Source organism: Cherax quadricarinatus, chromosome 44 (genome assembly GCF_038502225.1).
Source record: "Cherax quadricarinatus isolate ZL_2023a chromosome 44, ASM3850222v1, whole genome shotgun sequence".
Taxonomy (NCBI): Eukaryota; Metazoa; Arthropoda; class Malacostraca; order Decapoda; family Parastacidae; genus Cherax; species Cherax quadricarinatus.
This window is the reverse complement of record NC_091335.1, coordinates 3,516,884-3,523,150: the sequence shown is the minus strand read 5'-3', so window position 1 is coordinate 3,523,150 and position 6,267 is coordinate 3,516,884.

The following is a 6,267-nucleotide window of genomic DNA, read 5'->3' as shown; positions in this document are numbered from 1 at the left end:
ATTATTATAATCAAAGGGGAAGCGCTAAACCCGGAGGATTACACAGCGCCTAGGGGGGGGGATGTGGAAGGCATTCAGGCTCCCAGGGAGCTACTACCGTCCTGCCAAATGAGTGATTTTTAACAGTTAACTTATTTATTATGCACCCTATACCCATCCTGTGGACGGTAGTCAAAAGATTATAAAAGTACATAATGGGTTTAGGGACTGGGCAGCAAAGTTTGGATACCTGGAGTTTACCTGGAGAGAGTTCCGGGGGTCAACGCCCCCGCGGCCCGGTCTGTGACCAGGCCTCCTGGTGGATCAGAGCCTGATCAACCAGGCTGTTGCTGCTGGCTGCACGCAAACCAACGTACGAGCCACAGCCCGGCTGATCCGGAACTGACTTTAGGTGCTTGTCCAGTGCCAGCTTGAAGACTGCCAGGGGTCTGTTGGTAATCCCCCTTATGTGTGCTGGGAGGCAGTTGAACAGGTTACAATGGTTACAATGGTAACAATGGTTACAATGGTAATGAACAATTTATAATAAAATCTTTAGTTCCACATGTAATACAGGCCTAACTGATGGCACTTCAGGCAAATTATGTCGGTTTTGTCCTGGGATGCGACCCACACCGGTCGACTAACTTCCAGGTATCCATTGTATTGATGAGTGAACAAAGATAGTGTAAAGATAGTTTCTTATGGAAACACGTCCTAAAGCTCTGTATACAAAGGGGCTTTTGGCATATACACTCAACTATTATATTCCTCTGTACAACCATGTAATTTGTCAAAATAAAAATCTTAATCTTAATGTTTTCAGCCGTACCGGAGATCGACCCCAGGACCTCAAGTGTGTGAGATGAGTGCGTTAGTAACCGAGCTACGGGACACCTATACCTGGTCAAAATCGTAATGAGTTATTCATGAAAACATTAATTAGTTCTCACACACAATCTGGAGAGTGATGTAGTGGAGGCAGGATCCATACATAGCTTTAAGAGAAGCGATACAGCTCATGAAGGAGGGAGTGGACCTAGTAGCGACCAGCGAAGAGGTGGGGACCAGGAACTGTGAATCGACCCCTGCAACCAATTAGGTGACTACACACACATACACGCAAACACAAGTATACCTGGAGAGGGTTTCCAGGGTCAACGCCCCCGCGGCCCGGTCTGTGACAAGGCCGCTTGTTGGATCAGGGCCTGATCAACCAGGCTGTTACTGTTCGCCGCACGCAACCTGACGTACGAACCACAGCTCAGGTTGTCAAGTACGGATTTTAGGTGCCTGTCCAGCGCTTTCCTGAAGACAGCCAGGAGTCTATTCAAATTCAAAGTTTATTCTCTATAAGGATTACAATGCTGAGTTTACAGAATTTGGTTATTGTGTGGTTTACATGTAGTAAAATAATAATTACAGAGTGTACCACTAGAACACCTAGCATGGCTAGGCATTTCGGGCAGACTTAAATTAAATCTTAAGTTTAAAATATTACAAAATTATGAGGTAAGTTGGTATTATGGCTAAGTGACTAAATACTAGTTTGTGAGTTTAGCAATGTGAATGCTTTTGTTTTGGCACTATACATAGTTTCAGTATATATTGGTAATCCCCCCTATGTATGCTGGGAGTTGAACAGTCTTGGCCCCCTGATACTGTGTTGTCTCTGTGCATATTCGTTTGTATCTCTTCGGCTGATCTCTTTATTTTCCTGAGTTATCTGTCTTCTGTACCTTTTCCATTCTCTAGTACACCTAGTTTTTGCCTCCCTACACCTTTGGGTGAACCAAGGACTCGTTCTGTTCTTCCCATTATTCCTGTTTCCCTTGGGAACAAACCTCTCCTCTGCCTCCTTGCATTTTGTTGACACAAAGTCCATCATTTCTTGTACTGGTTTTCCTGTCAGTTCCCTCTCCCACTGAATGTCTTGCAGGAAGTTCCTCATGCCTGAGTAGTTCCCCCTTTTGTAGTTTGGTTTTTCCCATCCTATTCATGCTACTCTCTCCACTTGAAGCTCAACTATGTAGTCAAAGCACAGAACCACATGATCACTCGCTCCAAGGGACCTTTCAGTTTTTTAGTTTAGTATCTTTATTATGCACCCCATACCCATCCTGTGGGCGGTAGTCAAAAGATTACAAAGGTACATAATGCGTCCAGGGACTGGACCCCAAAGTTATAATAGCTGAACTAGTTACAAAGGTAATGAACTCCAGGTAGATCTGGTCACAATCATGGCAAGTTACAAAGGTAATGAATCAGCCTCACTCCTATACATGGTTACAGTCATGAACAAATTACAAAGTAATGAGCCACTGATACGTCCACACCTGGTCACAATTGTAATGAGCCACTGATACGTCCACACCTGGTCACAACTGTAATGAGTTATAAATACAAATATTAAGTGGGTCATACATCCACATTAAATCTTCATCAGAGTACAAAACAAATTCTGGCCACAAAATAGAGCGAAACACCAACGTCAAAGACCTGGGAGTGATCATGTCGGAGGATCTCACCTTCAAGGACCATAACATTGTATCAATCGCATCTGCTAGAAAAATGACAGGATGGATAATGAGAACCTTCAAAACTAGGGAGGCCAAGCCCATGATGACACTCTTCAGGTCACTTGTTCTATCTAGGCTGGAATATTGCTGCACACTAACAGCACCTTTCAAGGCAGGTGAAATTGCTGACCTAGAAAATGTACAGAGAACCTTCACGGCGCGCATAAAGGAGATAAAACACCTCAATTACTGGGAGCGCTTGAGGTACCTAAACCTGTATTCCCTGGAATGCAGGCGGGAGAGATACATGATTATATACACCTGGAAAATCCTAGAGGGACTAGTACCGAACTTGCACACGAAAATTCATCCGTGGACTGCTTGCAGAGGCAAAGGCAATGTTCGCGGTTTTCACTGAGACCCACATAAAGGATCACTTGGACAACGAAATATGGATCCCAGGTTACAACCTATACAGATGTGACAGAGTGAACAGGCAAAAGGGGGGTGTTGGCCTGTACATTGCAGAGTCACTTGTTTGCACAGAACTGCTAAATGCCTCAAATGATGTAGTGGAAGTTTTAGCAGTAAAGGTCGAGAACCAAAACCTAGTCATTGTGGTAGTCTACAAGCCTCCGGATGCAACATCCCAGCAATTCCAGGAACAGCTGTTAAAAATTGACCACTGTCTGGAAAATCTTCCAGCTCCTGCACCCAACATCTTGCTCCTGGGGGATTTCAACTTAAGGCACCTAAAATGAAGGAATATAGCAAATAATACTGTTGCAGTAATAACACCAGGAGGCAGCTCTGATGAAAACTCACACTCACGCGAGCTTTTAAATCTCTGCACAAAATTCAATTTAAACCAGCAAATAATAGAGCCTACTAGACTGGAGAATACACTAGACCTCATCTTCACTAACAATGATGATCTGATAAGAAATGTCACCATATCAAAAACAATATACTCAGATCACAACATAATTGAGGTTCAGTCATGTATGCGCGGAGCCCCAGACCGACATAATGAGATTAGTCACGAGGGAGCATTCACCAAATTCAACTTCAATAACAAAAACATAAAGTGGGACCAAGTAAACCAAGTCCTAACCGATATAAGCTGGGAAGATATACTAAGCAACACAGACCCCAACTTATGCCTAGAACAGATTAATTCGGTGGCACTCGATGTATGCACAAGACTTATTCCTCTAAGAAAAAGGAGGAGTAGATGTAAAATAGAAAGAGACAGGCGCTTCCTTTACAGGCGACGGAAAAGAATAACAGAGCGGCTAAAAGAGGTCAATATATCTGAAATGCGTAGGGAGACACTAGTCAGAGAAATAGCAAGCATCGAACTTAAGCTAAAAGAATCCTTTAGGAGTCAGGAATCGCGGGAAGAACTAAAAGCCATAAATGAAATCGAAAGAAACCCAAAGTATTTCTTCTCCTATGCCAAATCAAAATCGAGAACAACGTCCAGTATTGGGCCCCTACTTAAACAAGATGGGTCCTACACAGATGACAGCAAGGAAATGAGTGAGCTACTCAAGTCCCAATATGACTCAGTTTTTAGCAAGCCGCTAACCAGACTGAGAGTCGAAGATCAAAATGAATTTTTTATGAGAGAGCCACAAAATTTGATTAACACAAGCCTATCCGATGTTATCCTGACGCCAAATGACTTCGAACAGGCGATAAATGACATGCCCATGCACTCTGCCCCAGGGCCAGACTCATGGAACTCTGTGTTCATCAAGAACAGCAAGAAGCCCCTATCACGAGCCTTTTCCATCCTATAGAGAGGGAGCATGGACACGGGGGTCGTCCCACAGTTACTAAAAACAACAGACATAGCCCCACTCCACAAAGGGGGCAGTAAAGCAACAGAAAAGAACTACAGACCAATAGCACTAACATCCCATATCATAAAAATCTTTGAAAGGGTCCTAAGAAGCAAGATCACCACCCATCTAGAAACCCATCAGTTACACAACCCAGGGCAACATGGGTTTAGAACAGGTCGCTCCTGTCTGTCTCAACTATTGGATCACTACGACAAGGTCCTAAATGCACTAGAAGACAAAAAGAATGCAGATGTAATATATACAGACTTTGCAAAAGCCTTCGACAAGTGTGACCATGGCGTAATAGCGCACAAAATGCGTGCTAAAGGAATAACAGGAAAAGTCGGTCGATGGATCTATAATTTCCTCACTAACAGAACACAGAGAGTAGTCGTCAACAGAGTAAAGTCCGAGGCAACTACGGTGAAAAGCTCTGTTCCACAAGGCACAGTACTCGCTCCCATCTTGTTCCTCATCCTCATATCCGACATAGACAAGGATGTCAGCCACAGCACCGTGTCTTCCTTTGCAGATGACACCCGAATCTGCATGACAGTGTCTTCCATTGCAGACACTGCAAAGCTCCAGGCGGACATCAACCAAATCTTTCAGTGGGCTGCAGAAAACAATATGAAGTTCAACGATGAGAAATTTCAATTACTCAGATATGGTAAACATGAGGAAATTAAATCTTCATCAGAGTACAAAACAAATTCTGGCCACAAAATAGAGCGAAACACCAACGTCAAAGACCTGGGAGTGATCATGTCGGAGGATCTCACCTTCAAGGACCATAACATTGTATCAATCGCATCTGCTAGAAAAATGACAGGATGGATAATGAGAACCTTCAAAACTCGGGAGGCCAAGCCCATGATGACACTCTTCAGGTCACTTGTTCTATCTAGGCTGGAATATTGCTGCACACTAACAGCACCTTTCAAGGCAGGTGAAATTGCCGACCTAGAAAATGTACAGAGAACTTTCACGGCGCGCATAACGGAGATAAAACACCTCAATTATTGGGAGCACTTGAGGTTCCTAAACCTGTATTCCCTGGAACGCAGGAGGGAGAGATACATGATTATATACACCTGGAAAATCCTAGAGGGACTAGTACCGAACTTGCACACGAAAATCACTCACTACGAAAGCAAAAGACTTGGCAGACGATGCACCATCCCCCCAATGAAAAGCAGGGGTGTCACTAGCACGTTAAGAGACCATACAATAAGTGTCAGGGGCCCAAGACTGTTCAACTGCCTCCCAGCACACATAAGGGGGATTACCAACAGACCCCTGGCAGTCTTCAAGCTGGCACTGGACAAGCACCTAAAGTCAGTTCCTGATCAGCCGGGCTGTGGCTCGTACGTTGGTTTGCGTGCAGCCAGCAGCAACAGCCTGGCTGATCAGGCTCTGATCCACCAGGAGGCCTGGTCACAGACCGAGCCGCGGGGGCGTTGACCCCCGGAACTCTCTCCAGGTAAACTCCAGGTAAACTACGAAAGCAAAAGACTTGGCAGACGATGCAACATCCCCCCAATGAAAAGCAGGGGTGTCACTAGCACGTTAAGAGACCATACAATAAGTGTCAGGGGCCCGAGACTGTTCAACTGCCTCCCAGCATACATAAGGGGGATTACCAACAGACCCTTGGCTGTCTTCAAGCAGGCACTGGACAAGCACCTAAAGTCGGTTCCTGACCAGCCGGGCTGTGGCTCGTACGTTGGTTTGCGTGCAGCCAGCAGCAACAGCCTGGTTGATCAGGCTCTGATCCACCAGGAGGCATGGTCGCAGACCGGGCCGCGGGGGCGTTGACCCCCGGAACTCTCTCCAGGTAAACTCCAGGTAAACACGAGCGCGCGCGCACACACACACACATACACACACAAGGGCACACGCGCACACATATGCACACG